Raw genomic sequence first — 23,628 nt, 5'->3', positions numbered from 1 at the left:
GCATTATTTTCGATAAATAATAAATTAAATTGATTAAAAAGTCAAACCTCTTGTATGTGTTAGTTTTTGTTGATTGTAAATGATTAAAATTTTATGTCAAATAATAATACATTGCATCAACTGTACTAAATAAAAATAAATCTAAAATGAAGGTTGGCGTTGACCGTTTGACGTTTCTTGATATTTTATACCCATTGTCATTATTGTCATTATCAATTGTTATTTATGTGTACAAGAATACATATTTCTTCTGTCATATCTACGTTAAGTACATTGTGTTAGTTTTGGTAGAGCTTTTGTTACTTTCGTTCAAAATGCCACATCAGTTTTCGACCACCGAATATGCAGACATAATATTTGTTTATGGATTCTGTAATGGGAATGGTAGGGCTGCTAGAAGAGAATATCGCAGGAGATTTCCTAATCGTCGAACTCCCAGTCATCCAACATTTGGGTCAGTTTTTAATTATTTGCGAGAAAATGGCACTTTTCCTAGTGGAACAACAGAGCGACATGTAGATGAAGCGCAGGAAGATGACATTATGGACGCCGTTACTATGAACCCTACAATAAGCACTAGACAAATAAGTCGAGAACTCAATGTTACTCAATCAAAAGTAAGTAGAGTCTTACAAAAAAATAATCTATACCCATATCACATTCAAATGGTTCAGCGACTACATGCTGGAGATGAGATTGATAGGTTGGAATTTCGTAGATGGATTAACAATAATCGACCAACGCTATACAGGACACTATTTACAGATGAAGCCCAATTTACCAGAGACGGGATAAATAATTCACGAAATTCACATGTGTGGGCAGAAGAAAATCCCCATGCTATTCGAGAACGTCGTTCTCAGTTAAGGTTTTCGGTTAACGTGTGGATTGGTGTCATAAATAACCAATTAGTAGGTCCTCACTTTTTTGATGGTCCTTTAACAGGGTAGGTCTATTTGAACTTTCTACAAAATATTTTGCCGAATTTGCTTGCCAACGCGAACGTTGCTATCCGAGAGATGTAATTTCAACATGATGGGGCACCCCCACACTTTTTACTGGCAGTGAGACAACATCTCAATAATGTTTATGGCAACAGGTGGATAGGACGTGCAGGTCCTATTTCATGGCCTTCAAGATCCCCTGATTTCAATCCCGTCGATTACCATATTTGGGGACGATTGAAGCAACTAGTTTACGCAGTGAATATTAATAACCGACAACAATTAATTGATAGAATTATACATTGTTGTAATACTATTAGAAACGATCCCCAGAGTATCCGTAATTCAATACGTCAATTAACAATTCGGCAACAACAAAAATGTGTACAGCTGCAGGGTTCCATTTCGAAAATCTATTTTGAATTATTTTTATTTTGTTACCATTATTGTATCTTTTCCAGTTCTAATTTATGGGTTTATCATAACTATGTACATATTTATAGTTTTTTTTTTAAATTGTTCTTCGTTATTGTTAGTAGTTACTGTTTTTTGTTGTGCAGTGACTCAGTTTATCATTTCAATTAAAATGTTTGAAATTTATAACATTTGTTTTAATTAATTACCTTATAATTTGATACTTCATTATGGTTGTTCTATTTTTGGTAAGATTTGATCGTTCACTAAAAATTTAATAAAAGTGCGACAACATTGTCGCATATGTCGTTTTCATTGGCTATTTATGTAGTTTGAAAATCACTTATTGCATTTAAAAAAAAAATTATACAGGGTGTAATATTTAATACGAATCCCTAAATTAATTTTTCCAAAGCCAGTCCTGGAATTTTTTAGTTTAGCTAATACCAGTCGAATGCTTGATAGTAGTGTACTGTATCATGCAAAAATTAAAAAAATCAAATGAGCCGTATAAACACTACAGTAAAATGAAATAAATGGTCAATTACACAAATCACCCTGTTAATTAATAAAGAAGAGGAGTTGACATTTTTTAGTGGCCACATGATATGCTCCCTGAGGGACTCTACATATGGTAGAAGTATGTAAAGTTCCTCATGACTCACCCTGTATATTTAGGTCGCTAATAACCCTGGTGGTTACAGCGTAAATAAATAAAAAAAAAACAGTATATAGTAAATTATTTTTATGATAAAATTTTAAAATATTAACTAACTTGTGTAATACAATAGATATTTGAAAAGTGGTCCAAATTAGGAAACATTACCCTACTACACAAGCGGTTTAAATTGTTTTTAACGCAAAATTATAGCTTATTTCCTGTTTTCTATTTCTAATTTTTTTATTTATTTAAATTTAATATTAATTTGTGTTGTTGTATAATCCACTTCTCCAATAATTATGTGATATATTTGATTTAAAATTTGGCAACAACTTCAACTTAGATCTTTGACGTAGATAATGACGTGACTGGGGGTAAAATATAGTAAAAAAGTAAATTAATAAAATGTTTTAACTCAATTTTTGATATAAAGATGTGTTAAATATAAGATAGTAGTATAAAACATTGCTGAGAATTGGAAACAAGGAAATCCAGTTTATTTAAAATTGCCAAAGAAGATTTATGACTAACATTGAGGAGCTCCAAGAACAATTTTTAAAAATAAATTACAAGCCGATTTATATCAGTTGTCGAACTGTTTATTTTCGAAACATCGAAGAATTTGAAAACAGTTTGATTTGTTATATTTATCTGCCTAAAAATAAAATACTCCTTGCAGTTGTTTCATAGAGATACACCACCGCCGACTTTTGTGTTCTGAAAATTATTTTTAGGTTAAGATTCGCATATTTCAGTCAAAAAAACTTGTCGACTTCTATATTTAAAACAATCGATCAATCTTTCGTCAACCAACTATAGGTAAACAAACACCTTATAATAGAATTTGCGTAATTAAATGATAGTTGTGGGATACAGCTGTCTGCTATAATATTATCATCAGTTTTTTAAGGTTTATTCAGTATTTTGTTAGGTATAACAACTATTATCTATAAGATATCAGCAATTAAATAGCATATATACAGATATTTAAAAAAAAAAAACAATTAGCTCAGAGAAATGAGCAAAATACAGTGTTTTTTTGACAGTTACTGTAGCTATTGTAAAACCTATTAATTGGATTAATAAAATAATGATTGAATTATTTTATGTTCCATATGGATATAATAACAAAAGTAAAGGAAATGCATCCAAATATTATTTTTAAACAATTTTCAAAAATTCGCGGGTTTTTAGTTGTTATAACGAGATCTTACTTGGTATATAATTTATCTATATCACATTGATCGCCACGTCGGACATATGGCCAACACCAATAGTGCGTATTAGGCCACGTCGCTCATATATGTCCGACACCACGATTTTTCTTGTATATCATATAGCGCTGCATCGCTCATATTTGAGTGACACTATTCGCTCCGTGCGTGACCATGGTAGGGGTACCTTGAAACGATGCCAGCGTGCGTAGCGGCGAAATATGACAAAATTGGACACTATCTTTTTACGCATAAATTTTATCAAAAATGTGTGCAAATACATGTTGCGTATTTAATTGTGCTAATAATAGCAAAAATAGTAAGTGTAGATTTTATAGGTTCCCAAAGATTACATATAAATTAGAGAAAAGAAAAAGATGGATCCGTGCTATTAATATGAAAAAGGAAATATCACATAACCTTATTTTTATGCAATTGAAATAGGAAATATTTAAATAATTTACCTTAAATGATATTTTATAAGGCTTCAAGCTAGCTGCAGAGTGCCTGATGACTTTAGCTTTTATATCATAACTTTTACTATTACTGTTTTTAATTATATGCTCTTTCACGTGAAAAACTTGATTTGCCAGTACTAGATTTTTAACTTTTCTTTTCCGTTTGGGGTTAAAAATATATATTATGATGAATTTTGAGAAACCCAATTTTTAATACTACATTTATTTTGTACATATACTGAGAAAATATAATTAAAAAGTTAATTATTAATAATTGTCAATTTCGCCTGTATTTAACAATGTCAAACATATGTCATATGTTTAACCTGAAAATTGGTAGGTCCAAAACTGTCAGATGAAGGCGGTAGGTGTCGCGTCAGTCACGCACGGAGCGAATACATATTTTAGCATTAGGCATTACATGTGTGGCCTCCTACAAAGCAACTGTGGTTTGATTTCAGCTGAAATAAATTAATAAACAGAATTTACAGTAAAAACAAAAAAATTATTTTTTCATCCAAAATAAAATACAAAATAGTCAATTGGGTTTATGATTGACTCCAAAACATTCAAAACACATAAATGGTTGAGAGGTACAATCCGGGCAGTCAGTGTATACTCTTTTTGCTTTGTTCCGGGCAACATATCGTCCGTCTTCTTCTTTCATCTTCGCGTAACAAAAGACACACATTCGTCGAACTCTTTTGTTATTTTCATTCTTTTTTGTTTGTAAGAAATGCGCGTTTTTTATGTTAAGAGTCTTTGTTGGTATCTCCGTTATATTTAAAAGATCTTGTACCAGTTGTTCCCTAAATAATCGTATTTTTGTGAGGTTTATTTGAGATTTAGAGGCTGTAGGACTTTTAACAACCTTATAAATTAGAAAGGCATTTACAATTGAAATTCCAAGCAGGTATTGAAAGGCAAGCTTTCGATACCACTTAACGCCCTTGCATAGTGTAGAAGCATAAGTCGATAATTGGTCGGACACATCAATTCCTGGTTTTCCCTTGTTGTACACTACCACTATCTCCGGCTTTTCTTTTGTTTGTTTTTTACGACTCTTACTTTACATACTGGTACTTGGATGAATGTTTCTCTTTTCTATTTGAGTCATATTTGTTGAATGTTTTGTTGATAAAATTTTAACATCACGAGTGTTGCGCCATTTCATTACCACTATCCCATTTTCGTTTCTCGTGCTATTAATTCACCTCTTTTTAATTTTGCATACATAAATTTTTGGGGTAAGTGTTTTCTCTTGCTTCTAACTGTTCCCACAGCGTGTGTATTTCTATCAAGAAGTGACAATGCTAAGTTATAACTGGTGTAGAAGTTGTCAATATATAATGTGCGGCCTTGATCTAATAGATTTTCTGAAAGCTGAAGGAAAACTGCCTGACGCAATCCAACATTTTTGTCATAGTCATCAGATTTCCCAGCATAAATCTTAGAATTCCAAGTGTAACCATTGATAGAACATAGTTTGAACACCTTTACATCATACCTATGAGCTTTGTTTGGTATACATTGACGGAATATTAGTCTACCACGCCAAGGAACTAATGTTTTCTCTAATACAAAGTCTTCTCCTGGAAAATACGTTGTTTGAAATTTTCTATGCAAAATATCTACAAGAGGCTGTATTTTAGCTATTGATTCAATACCTGCGAAAAAGTTATAATACAAGTTTAGGAAACTCATCAATACTCTTATGTCAAAACAATTCATACCTGCACCAGTGAAACCTCAAGCAGAAATCACAATTGATGGACCCGCTATTTCGATATCGAGCAATGGAGCACGAGGTCGTTTCAGTTTCTAGAAACGCGGTGTTGAAGTTGATGGCACGTCGTATTGATCTTTTTTTTTCTGCCATAACAGGTTTAGGTACTATTTCATTCAGTGGAAATGGCTGTAAGGTTGAAAAGATTCAACCGTTCTAATCTACAGCAACATTTTACAAGTATAACCTAGCGAAAGATCAAAATTAAGACAATTTTAAAGATGAATTGCTAAATAAAGACATTACTGAAATGTTTAAAATTAAAGATGTTTGAGCTAACCTTATATAATATTTTAGTATTATGGAAAAATCTGAGAAAAATCATTAAATATGTATTATTTTTTTATTCATTATTAAATTTTTCTTTACATAATGTAATTTATTCCTGCCACCATAATTAATTAAATATTGGTGTGTTCTGAAATACATTTTACATTTATCTTACATATAAGTAACTGTAATATAATTTGACGTGAAAAGACGGGTACATTTTATTTTATACATAAATGTCTATGCTCCAGATAACTGTCTGTCAGATAGGACAATATTTATCTGGGGGTGAAAAGATCGGCACTTTCATGCAAGAAGTTTTTTATTTAAAAAATTTAATTTTTAATTCTTTTGAAAATTCTGATTATCCTAAAAAATTGGCTGCGAATTTCACAATCGGTAAAAAATATACGAAACTCGAGCTCTCCAAGCAAATAAATTGCTTAAAAAAATTGCTTAAAAAAAAAAAAACAAAATTTGTGTAATTTATTAATGTTTGTATTTTGAGAACGATTTCCGTTGTGGAAATTGAAACGTCAATAAACTTACTTTAACCTTTAATTGTGGCTTATTCCCATTTAAATAGTATTATATATACATCGGTTTAGAACGTCTTTCGACGTTGTCCGATACCTAAACACCATCTCTTCCTATCTTCGCAGTCGTTTGTTGTTAAATTTCTTTCGCTCATCGACTTGTTTACGCCGTGTTGCCATTCTAATCTGGGTCGTCCTCTTTTCCATCGACCTATCGGTTGCCATTCTACTACTTTTTTGGGGAGTCTTGTTGCTGGCAGTCGTTGAACATGCCCATACCACCTTAATTGTTTCTTCTCTATATCTTGAGTTATATTTCCTTCTATTCCCATACGTTGTTTTATTACATCATTTCTTTTGTCTCATCTGGAAATACCTACAGATCTTCTCATTGCATCTATCTCTACTGCTTCTATTCGCTTTTTGTTCTTTTCACTAATTCTCCATGTTTCAGCGCCATAAAGAAGAGTAGTTTTAATCATGGTCTCATATATATTAAATTTTCTTCCTTTCGTTATCTCTTTACTCCACAGTATACCATTGAGACATCCTAAGACTTTCTTTGCTTGAGTGATTCGTTTTTCTATTTCCCGTGTATCAGTTCCTGTATTGTCAAAGGCAACACCCAAGTAGTCATAGCTCTGACAGCAGGAAATATGTTGTCCGTTTTCGAGGTCTATGTTATCTGACTCGTTTGCAATACAAAGATATTTGGTTTTTGTTGTATTGACATTCATTCCCCAGTAGTTATATTCTTCTATCAGTTTTCTAAGCATGTACTGCATGTCTTCCCTGTCGGTCGCTAGCACTACCTGGTCATCAGCAAACTGGAGTGTATATATACATTAATTGCTAAGCTCTATACCCATCCTATGCACCTTTCTTTTCCATCTTTCCAATGCTGCTGCAACATATATCTTGAATAAGGTTGGTGAGATACAGCATCCCTGTCGCAAGCCTTTTGTAACCAAGAATTCTTCCGTTAGATATTTTCTTGTCTTTATCTGTGCCTATGAGTCTCTATATAGTTCTTGTACAGCATTTATCAATGTGTGGTTGATGTTAGATCTTTTCAACGTTGTCCACAATTTTGTTAAGGGGATGTTGTCATATACTTTTTGCAGGTCTACAAAAGTAATATGAGTTTCTAGATTCTTAGCCGATCTTTTTTCTATTATTTGTTTAAGACAAAATACGTTATCGGTGCACGATCTTCCTGCACGGATCCCGCTTTGTTCTTCCCCTTCATTGTGCTTATATTCTTCCTCGATCATATTTCTCAAAATTCGTCCATACAGTCTGCTCAGGGTGCTGGTTACCGATATGCCTCTATAATTATTACAATTCCTTTTGTCCCACTTTTTGTGTATTGAGGACATGTATGCTGTTCTGGTAATGGGTGTCCATTTACACACTGATTGATCACATAAGTTAATTTTTCAAATAGTTTATGAGTTCCATTCTTAAGCATTTCAGCATAGATTCCCTCAAGTCCAGCGGATTTACCATTCTTTAGGGTCATTACAGCATTTCTTACTGTTTCGATGTCTACTCTCGCTTCCTCTCCTTGTATATGTACTGACTGTGTTGGGGAGTTCGCTAGGTATTCTTGTCTTGTCTCTGTCAGCAAGCTTTCATAGTGATCTTTCCATTGTCTTGGTTTTATGGTGTGTATGTGTGCTTTGTCTTTTCCTGTATTTTTTACTGATTGTATAAAATTCCATACCTCTGTACATTGCTTCCCTCCGATGTATGTATTGATTTCTTGGCATTTCTGATCCCATGTTTTATTCTTTTCTTGTTTTATCATTTTTCGTAGTTGTCTATCGGTTTTTTTGTAAGCTTGATGATCTTTTTTGTATTTAGCCATTTTAGATGTTGTTCTTTTTTTCTGTTTTTCCATATATTCGATTTCTTCGTTCCACCATATTTTGTTACTAATTTTGTTTTGCTGTGTCCCGAGTGTCTCCTTAGAGGCCTGGTGTAAACTAGCAATAATATTTTCATAAATATCTGAAAATGTTTGTCTCTCTATTTCTCGTAGTTTTTCATCCAGTCGCCGTTGGTATAGCTTGGTATTAAATAGTAATTACTTTAAAATGCCACTAGAAAATAGCTTCAGAACAATATTCTGTTGTAATAGGAAAATATTTAATAAAAAATTTAATCAAAAAATCCAAATGTATTCCGATCTTATAATTGAAGAGAAACTTCACAAACCCATTAAGCCGACCTCTTTCAGCGAATAAAATCGGCAAATACAATTAAAAAATCAATTTCCCTACAAATATTATTCATTTTAATAATATTAATAAATACAAATATGAAAATTACCAAATACTACAATAAATAACCTTGTTAGTACGTCAGTCAATATCGTCTGGCTTTTCCATATAATTTTCACACAATTAGGTATGTATCAACTTATTTTACTCGACACAATAGATATCTTCTTTCTTTTGATATATTTAGGTTGACACTGATAAATTTGGGTCCTTTATATTTACTTCAAGGATATCTGCGCTAGAGTGGTATTTATTTTTCGAGCGAAATCCAATCTTATTTAAAAGTTGTCGCGAGGTATTTTTTTCTTTTTAGAAAAAACAAGCCGCTAGGTAGATTTAAAGGAATTAAATTTCTTTAATTTAAGGTAAATTTTATGAACACACAAAATGGCCGATATAAGAAACGGTTAAAATCTTCTATCAAGAATCCAAATATGTATTCAAATATCTGTATCGTTTTCTAGAGACATTACAATTTTGAAAGCTATTACTAAAACTGACCGATATTATTGAATGATCACTCAACTTGGGAGTTGAATGAACAAAACAACTAGCCAAATCATTATTAACAAGAACATAATCAATTAAAGTTTCATAACATTCGTAATTCTAGTAGATTTAGTTACTAACTGCTTAATGCCCCATTGTAAAAACATTGCTTAAATTTTCTAGTTGTAGAAGCTAGTACTTAAAAATCTAAATAAAAACCACCAAGTAAAGTACAATTGAGATTACTTTTAAATAATTCATTAAAAATATGCTATAAGTTATCTAAAAATACTGCATCAGAAGTAGATTCAAGATTTTTTTTAACTGCGTTTATAAATTTTACATTCGTTTGTAGCAAGTCAATTATATGTACAAGTAAAAAAGATAATATATAACGTACACAAAATACAATAGGAGATGATTACATAGCAATACATTAATGCACACAACATAAAATAAAACATAAAATATACAAAATAAGACATATACCAACATAGTGAGTACATCCATGTTCAAGTTACTGCCCTGAAGTAATCAAAGTATGCACTAACTTAGCAAAAATCAAATCTCAAATCAAAGCATTTCGACCACTAAGGGCGTCTGCACTGAGAATGGGATTAAAAATAAACGCACAGAAAACCAATTATATGTATTGTACTAGATCAGGCAACCAGATACCTAGAGTATTAATTGATGATCTGGAACTGGAATTTGTGGACACCTTCGTCTACCTGGGCTCGCTGCTGACCAAAGACAACAATGTCAGCGAAAAAATTAAAAGAAGAATAGTGCTTGTCAATAAGTACCATGAGGAAACAGATGACCCCAAAACAATCCAAGAAAATTAAAGTTATCATATATAATACTGTAATAAGACCAGTGTTAACATACGGGTCGGAAACGTGGTCACTTACACAGAACGATCAAGAATTGCTTAAACGGAGAAGTCCAACAACAGAGTTTGTGGCGTAGGCGCTACAACTTTTAGTTAAACAGAAGTTTTGGGAAACCTGATGTTGTAAAATGTATTAAATTAGCACGCCTTCGATGGATAGGAGATGTAATTAGGCAAGATAAAGATGCAACAGTCAGAAAAATTTTCGACTGAAGAGGACCAGTGGGAAGACGAGTCAGAGAAAGACCAAAACTTAGGTATCAAGATAACATAGAGGATGATCTAAAAACCATAGGAGTTAAAGCATGGAGAAGAGTTGCCAGAGACAGGGGCGGATGGAAGACTGTTCTGACGAAGGCTTTGGCTCATAACGAGCTGTAATGCCACTGATGATGATGATGACCGGCCCCCAGCAATAGCTCTTTATTCTTTGCATTGGATACCATTGGTTCTTCTAAAATTTCCTGTTCGGAGACATAAGAATGTTGGGCAATGATAGATTCTATAGCAGCATCATGTTTTCCGATTCGTATATTCTTTTTCTTTACTGGTGGGCGTCCAGCGTTTCGGAAATAATATCCTCCATATCCGCTACAACAGATGCGACGTTTTTCTTGTGTAGAATTTTATTAAAATTTTTCTTTAAGCTCGCTTACTTCTTTCAACAGAGCTAGTACCTTCTGAAATCCCACTTTACACTATTCACAAAAAATTTCAGTTTAACTTTTTTTAACTGCATGCATTTAACTTCAGATGCAGTTAGATTCAATACAAAGAATTGTTCTGCATCCATCACAAAAAAAAAACTTGGTGAAAACGTGTTACAATTGGTTATGTGACTTGGCGTCTTCTACAATATTTTTCCATTCTTTCCTGTTTTAGCTTATGGTTTTCCAATTTTTAACTCCCATTTTCTTAAGGTCCGCAATTATCTGGTTCTCGTCTTTGGTCTTCCTCGTGGCATGCCTAATTAATACTGGTCTCATTTTGGTGATTTTCTTAATAACTCATCATCACGTAGCGGTACAACCCTGGGTGGGTCTTGGCTGACTGTACAACTTTTTTTCAATTTGTTCGGTTTTCCATCAATCTAGGGCCAAATTGAATGTTTATTTTCCGAAGATCTGCTTGGATGTTATCTCTCCATCGCATTCTGGGACGTCCGAGTGGCCTTTTGCCTATGGGAATCTCCTCCCGTACCAGTTTTACAAGTCTCTCGTTATGCAGTCTGTGCACGTGGCCTGCCCATCTTCTTCTTCTTCTTCTTCGTCTAGCCATTTACGTCCACATCTGAACATAAGCCTCTTCAAGTCTTCCTTTCCATTGTTTTTTATTGTACGCTACTTGTAGCCAATTTTTCCCGGCAGTCCTTTTCAGATCATCTGTCCATCTCATAGGAGGTCTGCCTCTGGGTCTTTTGTGTTGGTATGGTCTCCAGGTTAAAATTGATCTGTGCCATTTGTTTAGATCGCTCCTAGCTACATGTCCAGCGTATTCCCATTTCAACTTTAATGATTTTTGCACCACATCGGTGACTTTGGTTTTCTGTCTTATCCATGTGTTTGTTTTCTTGTCCTTAAGTGATATACCTAGCATTGCTCTTTCCATCGCGTGTTGGGTGACTCTAAGTATATTCATATTCTTTTTTGTGATTGTCCATGTTTGTGCCGCATAAGTTAATATCGGAATAATGCATGCATCAAAAACTTTAGATCTAAGATGTAATTGAATTTGTTGATTTCTGAGTATATAGTTCAGTTTACCGAATGCTGCCCAAGCTAGCTTTCTTCTTCTTTTTATTTCTTCAGTTTGAATTTCCCTATTTAGTATTATTTTTTGTCCTAAGTATATATATTCTTCAACTTTTTCTATAACTTTATCGTTTATTATTGTCACGGTGTCTTCGGAGTGCATGACTTTTGTCTTGTTTAAATTCATTTTCAGTCCTATTTTAGAAGATTCGGTATGTAGTTCTAAAAGCATGGTTTGCATCTCTTGTAGGTCAGTAGCTATCAGGATTATGTCATCTGCAAATCGTAGATTACTGAGGTAGCGGCCATTGATGTTTATTCCCTTATATTTCCAATTTAGGTTTTTAAAAACGTCCTCCAAAACTAAGGTGAACAGTTTGGGTGATAAAGTATCTCCCTGTTTGACTCCCCTGTTTAATGGTACAGGGTTCGTGTGTTCATTTTCATTTAGGTAGTATGTAGCTGTAGCTTGGTTCATAGTTTCTTTTATTAAGTTAATATATCTGCTGTCTATTCTACAATTTTGCATTGCGTTTATTACGGCCGTGTGTTCTATGGTATCGAAAGCTTTTTCGTAGTCTACAAATGCTAGGAAAACTGGAAACTTGTATTCATTACATTTTTCTATTAATATTTTTGTGGTTAACAGGTGATCGGAAGTTGAATAGCCTTTTCTAAAACCTGCCTGTTCATATGGTTGGTATTCGTCTAATTTCCTTGTTAGTCGAGTAGTTATAAATAGAGATGGTTGGAGAAACTAAATAGAGATGGTTGGAGAAGCCTGTTGAAGGAGGCCAAGGCCCGATTTGGGCTGTAGCGCCATTGGATGGATGGAGTCGAGTAGTTATGACTTTGGTGAGTATTTTAAACAGGTGTGACAGTAGGCTGATGGGTCTGTAGTTTTCCAATTTTCGACTATCACCTTTCTTGTGTAATAAGATTACTTTAGAGTTGTTCCAGCTCCTAGGGACTTTGCCCTGATGTAAACAACTGTCCACAAGCTTAGTTACAATTGCAATTAGTTCCTTACCTCCTTCTAATATCATATCTGTGGTAATATTATCTTCTCCTGCAGCTTTATTTCTCTTCATATTTTCCAATGCTGTAGTTACCTCTGAAATTGTTACTTTTGGCATTATTTCTGATCCAACATTTTTTACTAATTTCCGTGCTGGTCTCATCTCATCATCTTGTTGATGTGTTCTGTAAAGTTCTCTGTAAAATTCTTCTATTCGTGTCAGTATGTTTTCTCTAGTTGTGATTTCATTTTCGTCTTTTCCCATTAATGATATCATCTGACGTCGTCCTAGTGTCGGTCTTATTACAGCCCCCAGATACTTAAAACATTGCACTCTTTCGAAATTGAAGGTGTTGACCGTTGCTTGATAACTACTTCTGGATTTCTCCTTTCTAGATGTCTCATCTATCTAAGTCTCTGTGCCTTAATAATGTCGTCAGATCCCACAAGTTGCGACGCCGCTGATAGAATTGTACCTTTTTTTTCAGTAATTCTTATTGTTACTTTTTTAGCGACGTTAAACAGTGACGTTGAGAAAGTTGGTAAAGTCAAATTTCTTGTCACACTCGGCGCATATAACCATGTTTATTAAAATATAGAACAAATATAGAAAACTTCCTGGACTATAGTCACACAATCGACTTTTGTCAGTTATAGTCTTCACCGGTACATTATTACAAATTTGATTTTTGGTTGCCACTAATTCCTTTTAAAGCAAATAATTTAAGTAATTACAGTCTTTGCGGACACGCAAATAAAAAGTAATTAGTTTCACCGAAATTTTTATCAGAGTTCTTTATTATTTTCGCGATATAATATAGAAATGCCATAGGAAAATAGTTGCAGGACCACATAATAAATTAATTGAATAACTTTATGCTCTTGATCTGAGCTATATTAGAGTAGTTTCGTGAATCCGTAGGATACTTAATATAGCAGGAATCTTGCCGAGCAGCATATCTACTTAGTGCATATCGGTGTTCCGCTGCTCTACTGACAAAGCTCTGGAACAACTTTGCTGATGTATTTTAAAATAAGAGGAGAGTTCAGGGATTAAATTAGGGTTTATGCGATTATTTCCGTTAATATCAAAGGGTAGTTGAGGAAGTGGCTACAAGGAAATTTTAAATTCAACTCGCTTTATTTTGCAGAGAGTAGTTTTACACTATACATCTTGGCACAATAATTAATCACACAAACGATTACTCCAAAGAAATCAAAGTTCGAATAGAGAAAGCATGTACAAACTTCAATAAAATGAGAAAGGTACTTTGTGCAAGAGAACTAAAATTGGACTTGAGAGTTAGGCTGGCAAGGTGCTATATTTTCTCGACTCTGCTTTATGGGATAGAAGCATGGACACTTAACGCGTCGACTGCTAAAAAGTTGGAAGCATTTGAAATGTGGGTGTATAGAAGAATCCTGAAGATATCATGGACCGAGCATGTAATAAACAACGAAGTCATGAGAAGAATCAACAAAAGAATGGAAGTATTGGAAACCATCAAGACACGAAAGCTGCAATACCTGGGGCATGTTATGCGTAATGAGAGATACAACCTACTTCAATTGATTATACAAGGGAAAATCCAGGGCAAGAGAAGTGTAGGAAGAAGAAGAATCTCATGGTTGCGTAACTTGAGGGAATGGTACGGATGCACATCAATTGAACTATTCAGAGCAGCAGCATCTAAGATCAGAATAGCCATGATGATTGCCAACCTCCGTCGCGGAGATGGCACGTGAAGAAGAAGAAGTTTTACACTATGCTTTTTTTTTAAGTTTTGAAATTGTTAAAAAATATTAATGCAAACTATAAACTTGACGTAGTTAGATAGATAGATAGTTTCTTCTTCTCATTACGCCGTCTCCTTTCGAAGGTTGGCGATCCAAATGGCAATTGTAGTTCTGGAAACTGCTGCGCGAAAGATCTCTGCGGATGAGCGGTCGAACCATCTCCTCAGGTCTTTCAGCCACGAGTTCTGGCGTCTTCCTACTGATCTTTTGCCCTGTACTTTTCCTTCCAGTATAACTTGAAGTAATTCATATCTTTCGCCTCTCAGCACATGACCCAAGTATTGCATTTTCCTCTCTTTGATTATTCTTAGTAATTCTTTTTGTTTACACATGCGACGAAGTACCTCAACATTAGTAACTCTTTGTACCCATGGAATCCTCAACATTCGTCTGTATATATACATCTCAAAGGCATCTATTCTTTTTTCTACTTCGGAGTCCATTGTCCAACTTTCACAGCCATACAGTAAGACAGAAAAAACGTAACATCTGATCATTCGGATTCTAAGCTGTAGACTAAGGTCTGATCTTGTAAAAAATGTTTTAATGCTCATGAATGTTTTCCTTGCTTGTTCGATTCTTGACAGGATTTCTTTTTTTTGGATTACACTGACTATTGATATTTGTTCCCAAATATTTTATGGAATTTACCTGTTCTATTATTTGACCCTTGGCATACACCTGTACGTTTATTGGTGTCTTTGAAAATACTAAAGTTTTAGTTTTGGAAACGTTTAGATCTAAAACGAACATTTCGCTGTGGTGAACTACCGCATTTATTATATTAAAGAAAGGACGTATGGAGGACATTAAAGCAAAGAGGAGTTGACAGGATAACAATTAATGTAATAAAGGATATGTACAATAATAATACAAATATGGTGAGAACCAACAACGAGGAATCCGAAGAATTTACTACAAGTCAAGGCGTCAAACAGGGATGCGTGTTGAGCCCACTGCTGTTCTCAGTGGTACTGGATGAAGCAATAAAGAAAGCTAAGAGAAGAATGAGAAAACTAACATTAGGATACTGACAAATGAAACAGACTCAACTATCAGAGCTTCTATTTGCAGACGACATGGTTTTTGATAGCAGAAAACAGAAGAACTGTCAAACATAAATATGAAAATAAATACAGAGAAAACAAAAACAATGATAATTTCAAATAAGAGAAAGACACATGCAATACAATTAAACGGAAAACAACTAGAACAAGTGGAACATTTTAAATACTTAGGAGTAATAATTGAATCAAACGGTAAACAAGACAAGGAAATAACTGAGAGAATGGGACGAACAGGAAGCTTATTAAACACTATGAAAACAACATTTTTGGGGAAAAAAGAAATACCGGAGAAGGTAAAAACGGCAGTCGTTTAATCAGTAGTTAGACCTACAATCATGTATAATAGCGAGTCATGGACATTGAGTGGGAGACAAAAATCTCGAGTCAATGTTATGGAAATGAGGTTCCTGAGGAAAATAGCAAACAGAAAGAGGACAGACAAAATACGAAACGAAACAATCAAACAAAACCTAAAACTAGAACCAATAAACGAAAAAATAGTAGAGGAGCAACTAAGATGGTTCGGGCACGTGTGTAGAATGTCGAATGAAAGATTAACAAAACGAGTGTTGGAAACGAGAATGCAAGGGAAAAACAAACGAGGAAGACCAAGAGTTAGGTGGGTAGACGAAATCAGAAAAGAAGTTGAGGAGAAAGGATTGACATGAGAAAGTGCAAGAAATCTAACACAAGACCGGAAAGCATGGAGACAACAGTGCAAAACTTAACTCCACCAGCCTTACACCTAACGGTAGAAAGGCTAAGGACTAAGTAAGTATGGAAATATTATATTTTTATGGGATTAAACTACAATCACAACAAATAATTGTGGCTTAATTCCATAAAAACACAATATTTAACTTAGACATGCTACAAGAAAGTAGTTTTAGAACCTCGTCAATTATATTATTTGTCTCAATGATTTGTCTAGTTAAATGTTAGACTTTACCCACTTATGTTAATCATAAAAACACAACAAACCCTACGCTACTGGTTTAGCTTTCCACCAACTTCGGTTATTGAAGCTCATTTTTGAAATGGATAAAAGTTTTTACGGCCGAGGATCTCGAAACCGAATCTAAAAAAGCGACCAAAGACACATTTTAAAGTAATTGCTTCTGATAGCATGTCCTCATAATATTATATGCCTGTATATAAAATATGTAAGCTTGTTAATTAAAACTTAAAGATAAAAAAGTGGTTAATGTCAAAATGTTATTTAAAAGTTAAGGTAAAGTTAAAAACTAATATTTTGCTGGTATAAAAAATGGACGTGGATGCTGATTAGCTATGCTGCTGTTTTCTTATTCATTTCGTTTTACAAAATTGATTTTTCTGTTAAAATACACATTTCAAGAGAAAAAGCATTCGAATCCAAAATAAACCTCTTAAAATAACAAAGCGATTGGATTTATTCCGATACAACACAAATAAAATCCGTAAACTAATTTTCGAAACCAAATTTTTTAATATCAGTTATTGCTATTTGCGTCTATACGAAGCCATGTTAGACTTGCTTTCTAAGATAGAAAAGATTTATTTTCACGTTCAGAGCGACTGTGAATAGCTGTCTCTGAAGAGCCCTATTAGGGCGAAATACGTATAAGGCGGATACACAGACGCACTGTACGTGAAATCAAATCTTAACTGTCTTTTTCCTTTTACAACACAAATAGTTTGAAGAAGGTTGGTTTATTCGAATCAACTTAAAAGTTAATAATTTACACTCAAACATAAATGTAGAAGCATTAAAATATCACAAAAAAAACCACGACACATTTGGACGATAAGAAGGTCAATGAAATAAAAAAAAATTAATATGACAAATAAAAAATGATCAGTATTTTTCATGACATTTATTATGCTTAGGATCCAACAAGATTCGGAACTATATACAGTAGTCTCCCTCTATAACGAGAACTGAAATGGCAAACTAATTACCTCGTTATAAGCGGATCTCGTTATATCCAACAACAATAATACTGTGCATACATATGAATATGTAGTTTTCTAAAACATTAACTTTCTACAGTGAAGCCATTCGGAGGAATATAAGATACTAATAAATATTGTTTGAATGGCGTTTTTAAAAAAAAGTTGTTTACTTTTATTGTTAATGAAATACATTAAAACAAAAAAGAGTTGTTTACTTTTATTGTCAATGATATATGTTAAAACAAAAAATCTGTATTCTGTAAATCTGTATAAAGCATATTTTCAAGAATATCATAAACTACTGTGTCTGCAATTGGAAGAAGTCTGTCATTTTTAACTGCTTTAAATTGTCCAGTATTCTATGTATCATATTTTCTAAAGATGTCAAACAGTTTTATGCTTCTTCATTTGCGTTTTTTCTTTGGATATAGTTCCTGACAACCTTTAAAACACTTTCCACATCTTGTCTATTAGGACCTATATTACTAGATGTGAATGGTCAACCCCCTACAATGACACTTAAGTGAATCATAAATTGTATATTTCCGACTAAGAATCATAAATTGTAAGAAGTTTATTGCGGACGGCAGTTAAAAAGGGTATTTATTTATAGCTACGGTCGGGCCAAAACGTAAAAAAACACGTTTTTCAATCTTATTTTCTCTCGTTATAAGCAAATTTACCTCGCTATAGAGGGTTATAGTTCAATGGAAATTTCACGTTACATCTTATGTACCTCGTTATAAGCGAAAACTCGTAATAACCGTGTTCGTTATAGAGGGAGTATACTGTAGTATACAACATAATCTATAACAGATCTAATATAAGCTTTAACATAATCTATAGCAGATCTAATATAAGCTTTATAGAAAAGTAAAGATGTTTCAACGTCAGCTCCCCACCAGGTTTTTAAGATTGATTTCAGAAAACTTAATCCTTTATTACATTTGTTCAGCAAAACTTCAATATGTGATTTCTTTTGCGATCAAGTATCATCCCTAAATATTAGATATAAGTTTGGAAAATATACTCATAATTACTTAGTTGTAATTTGTCTATTTTTGGTAATTTATGTCGTGTAAAAATACAAAAACTCTATTTGTTTGGAGAAACTTTAAATCCATTTTGATGGAACCAATTTTTTGACAGATCACATATTTTACCTAATGTTTGTATAAAAATATCGTATGAAGCCTACACAGCAAAAACGATGAAAATAAATTTTGTTGGCAAAAGGGAATATTGTACCAAAAAACTACTTGTAATAGGTAGATTCGAATCGCCTGGGCTGCTTGGCAGTATCGCTGTAAGTCTAAGAGTTATTCACAAACTTAATAATCTCATCCACGACCAAACTGCTGAAAGTCCATGTGAAACACTGCAAAAACGTTGTAAGTCTTTCTGCGCGGTCGCTATACGACGCACGGTTAAAAAGATTAGTCATTCATCTCGTACACGCACAAGTATGCGGTTTAGTTTAGAGTCTGTTTTGTTTATGTCCGTCTTTAAATAAGTAGTAGTGTATTTTAAAATATTATAATGGAAAGAAAGACAGAAACTCTAAATTCTGACAGCAGTGATAAAAGTACTGTGCAGAACTTAAACGTGGGATCTAAGAAGAGAAAAAGAAGTAGTGGAAGGTTATGTGATGTTATGAAGCAATTGAGGTTAAGTTCACACGAAATAGGGCCAGATTGTAAGTGCTCCCGGTACAAATGATTTCAAAAGATTGGACTTTTGGAAAGAAATACAATTATTAAGGAATTTAAAAGAAAACTTATATAGAAGTAAAACACTTCACATTTGTATTTAGGTATGAAATATATAATTAGAACTTTTAAAAAGTGTCGTCAAAATTTATACAGTAGCATAACGTGACGTTTTCGATCTAGATCAGATCATCTTCAGTGCCTTCTTTTGTAATTGAAGCTAACACTAAAATTGTAGCTGTGACATCAATATATGGTTTTACATTGTTTCAAATTTAAATTCTAATGTGACTCGATGATATTGGATAAAAATTTAATACTTAAAGAGCAACATGTTTCTTTGCTCAACTTAAACACGTGGCTCTTGTCAGTTAAAACGGCACAGACCAACTGGCCAGTTGGTCTGTGTTGGAACTGGTCGGAACTGGAACTGGAAGTTTTTTAATCGATGGTATACAGCCAACTACTGGAATTTTCCCATTAATTTTTATTTTTGAATTTAATAGAATGTTGAGCAGAGATGAGCAGAACAGTTACTTGACTGGTCTTGTATACATGACTTCAATAAAGAACCGCAGATGACGAAAAAATGAAAATAATGCCAAATTTCGCAATAAAGCATATTTTTATAAAGGAAGAGTTCAGCGTCCGGTTGATAACCATAGTAACTGTATTGAAGTGCCAGTTTGCATAATAGCTTTTGTTTCATTATATAGTATTACTGGACTTCATCTACAAACGATTCAGGAGTCTCTAAAGAAAACTGGTAAGGTACCTACAGATATGAGGGGTAAATATAAACACGTAGATTCAGACAGAAACAGTCTAACAATAAGAAAAATGTACAATATGTATAAGGCTTTATCTCTTCCAGATATTTCATATGAGTTTTATCGCAAAATTTTTAATAATAACTTCAACATTAAATTTGGATATCCACGCAGCGATACCTGCAGTATTTGCTATGAATATACTGCTGAGAAAACAGCACTATTGAAAAATAAAAATGATTCAACGACGCCAGAAAATGACAAATGAGGAAAATTCTTCAAACACTAAGAAAGAAGGTAATAGAACATGAATTGTATTTGCGAAAGGCCGAAGTGTTCTATGATCGAAAAAAAGAAGCAAGAAAAAGATGTATGGAGAGTAAAGAGTTCCAATATAGCGATCGATTTCCAAAAAAACCTTCTTATATCAAACATTACAACCAGCGACGTGTATTATAGAAGACAACTTATTTTATATTCTTTTAATATTCACGTGCTGTCTACTGACGATTCCTACTTTTACTGTTACCCCAAAAATATCGCAGCTAAGGGATCAGAGGAAGTTATTTCGTTTTTACATAATTTTATATTTTTCTAGGTAGACTCCAGTGTAAGGGATTTACTTATATTCTGCGACTCTGGTGGAGGTCAAAATAAAAACTATAACCTCTTCAAATTCATTTATTACGTGGTTATTTCCAAGGAACGACTTGACAAAATTAAAATGATTTTTCCAATAAGAGGTCATTCATACTTGGAGTGTGACAGGAATATGGGACTCATTAACCAGCTGATCAAAGCTTAAACTGCTGAAGATTGGTTAAACGAATTTAAGGGAGCACGCACAAAACCTAGCCCATTTAAAATCATAGAAATGGATCAGTCCCTAATTCGGCAATGGACTCAGTTTCTTTCATTCATTTTGTAAACAAAATGCCCATTTGCTATCTGACCTATTCGAGAAATAGTTTGTGAAGCCATTCATCCTCAATATATTTCATTTAGAACAAGCTACAATGGGCCTTTCGAAACTTATATGATTCGTACCAACACTATTTTACCAACTGATGATATGGCAGGAACCCAAGAATTTTTTTTACCCAACAAAAGTTATACAGGTAATAAATTCTTATTTATACCCAATTTCTTCATTATTTTGTCTTTCAGATTTGTCGTCAATTAGTTTGGAAAAGTGGAAAGACTTACAATATCTTAAGCAGTTTTATGGTAATGCCGCCAAACATTTTTTCGATAGCCTCGCTCACAACACAACGGAACAAGGGACAAGAGTTAGTCTTGTAAAGAAGAAATAGGCTGCAAAAAAATGTGCTACGAAAAAATAATATAAAAAAGACAATTATTGCTATGTTTAGTAGTGGTAGTTACATAATTTTATTTTCGACTTGCATTCTTTTGGTTATTGCTTTAATGACATACACCGTTTTTGTCACTTTTTTTTTGTGTATTTTCGATCAAATCATCAGAAATAAAAAAAGTGAAAAAACATAATAGTCTAAGAATATTTTTATCGTTTTCACCAATAAATTATATACCCATTGAAAAACAGTTTGACTTAAAATTTATATTAGAACATTTTGAAATTAGTCTATGAGCTTTAAAATTAACTTTTATACAAATTGAATACAAGTGACCTTCATCGTTTTTGCCGTGTAGGCTTCATATTTTTTGGACAATGAGTAAATAAGAAAATCATCAACACTTTGTATTATCTTCAAAGTACAGTCTTCAATACCAAGATTTACATGGCTACAAGAAGTAAAAAATGATCTCAACAGGGCGGGCGTACGGCAATGGAGAGAAAAAACCAGAGATAGGAAACACTGGAGAAAAATAGCAGAAAAAATTAAATAAAGAAAATGAGGACTGATCTACCTCGTAACATAGATCTAGAGAGCTTAAGCGGCGTAACCCCGTGTGGGGTGTTTAGCCACAATATATATAAACACTTTGAAGGAGAAATTAAACTTTTTTTCTAGTTTTGTAACGATATTTATTTTGCCTACCTCAGGGTAAGATTATGGAGGTAGAAAATTGGGGACAAAAACTAAGGGGGTTGAAAGAGGGAAAGCCAAACAAATCGATACTGGTGCGGACGGCACTCAGGGGTTAACTGGAGAGCTGGGGTCGTGGGTAAGTAAATGACAGGGGGTAGGATTGGGGCAGCTACACAATGAAACAAAGGGTCATGAATCACTTGGGACAAACAAAACAAAAGGAAACAGGAAACACCTCTAGTAATTTATAAAGAGCGCCACTTCGAGGTGCCTAATTATAATCATTACAACAGCTAGTTGTAACTAGGGAAATAATTATCAAACATAAAGAAACATATCTTTTTCAAACGGAAATTTAAAAAAAGGTTAGTTAAAAAAAGAAACAAATGTTAAGAAACAAAATTTAACATTTATTGTGTCTTACCACAAATAGTCATCAAAAATACAAATGGCACAAAAAATATACTATATAAATAGTTGCAAAGTACAGAATAAAAAAAAACTTACGTGCCTATCTGTTTACAAAGGAGATTGCTACAAAAATTTTCGAAATGGTTCCTAGGTTATTTATTAATATGGCCAAATTAGATTATCTTATATAGATTAAAAATTAAAGATATCCTTGTTTATGAAAATATCTTAAAATTTAACCTTATATATGAAATATCTTTTCTATATAATAATCAAATTAAAATTGTTAAATATTACAATTTGTATATTGTTATAAAAGCAAGTATTACTTTAGCAAAAAATGTCTGTCTTTACTTTAAAATTTAATCGCTTAAAAAGTTACCTGAATTTCACTGTTTCGCACTTAACTTTGAAAAAAACTTGTTAAACATCTATGGGACATCTATCTGGACATATTCTCCAACAGGGACAAAGCAACCATTTCCATACTAAGGGACGAACAATCAAGAGATTAGGTTCAGTAAATTAGGTTCGGGGTGTAGAGTTGTGTTATAGAGGTAGCACCTTTTATCGGAACGACCACATCGAGCGTCATAGACGGGAGATGGTTCTTGATAACTGGTCCTCATAAGACAGCTAACTCTCACTTATGGCTCCACGTGCCACACCCCTGGCAACTACATTGGTCTGCAGGCTAAACTAAGTGAGGGTAGCCAGATATGGCGAAAATTTTACCGAGCGATTGCCGGTATAAGCGATCTCCCACTTGCTGACCAACGGCTTCGGGCGGATGAGTTGGTAAGTGGTAGGACCCAGAGTGGGCGGCTGCAAATAGCGTCTGTGTCCAGAGGATCGGCTAAAATACAAACCAGAGAAGGCAATGAGAAACCACTCTGGTATATATTTCCCAAGAAAACTACAATGAAAGCACAAACAGAAATGGCCCCTAGTCCCCGGCAGATCGTAGATGATCAAGGGGTGCGAAGAATCCCCGGGAGGAATAGCCTAAATATTTTAAATACAAACTTTAAGATTGCAACATGGAACGTTAGAAGTCTGTTCGAATCAGGAAAACTAGCAAATGCATGCCACGAAATGAAACGTTTAGGGTTGCAGATATTGGGTTTGAGTGAAGTTAGATGGCCAGGTTCAGGTAAAGTTAAAACCATGAACAAAACTTTCTATTACTCGGGTAATAATGAT

General features: G+C 33.6%; 1 protein-coding gene across 3 annotated transcripts in view; it reads right to left on the bottom strand.

Moving 5' to 3' along the window:
* Positions 1–23,628, bottom strand: part of LOC140451432 (somatostatin receptor type 2-like) — a 1,059,667-nt gene that overhangs the window by 178,374 nt on the left and 857,665 nt on the right. The window contains exon 1 of one of the 3 annotated variants that reach the window (XM_072545228.1): positions 22,522–22,557. The exons of the other annotated variants lie outside the window; for them this stretch is intronic. The gene's annotated coding sequence lies outside the window, so the exon portion shown is untranslated. Of the gene's footprint in view, positions 1–22,521; positions 22,558–23,628 lie in introns of those variants that run through there. 3 annotated transcript variants of the gene reach the window in all.

Source organism: Diabrotica undecimpunctata, chromosome 9 (assembly GCF_040954645.1).
Source record: "Diabrotica undecimpunctata isolate CICGRU chromosome 9, icDiaUnde3, whole genome shotgun sequence".
Classification (NCBI taxonomy): Eukaryota; Metazoa; Arthropoda; class Insecta; order Coleoptera; family Chrysomelidae; genus Diabrotica; species Diabrotica undecimpunctata.
The sequence above is the reverse complement of the archived record's forward strand: the minus strand, read 5'-3'. Positions and strand labels throughout refer to the sequence as shown.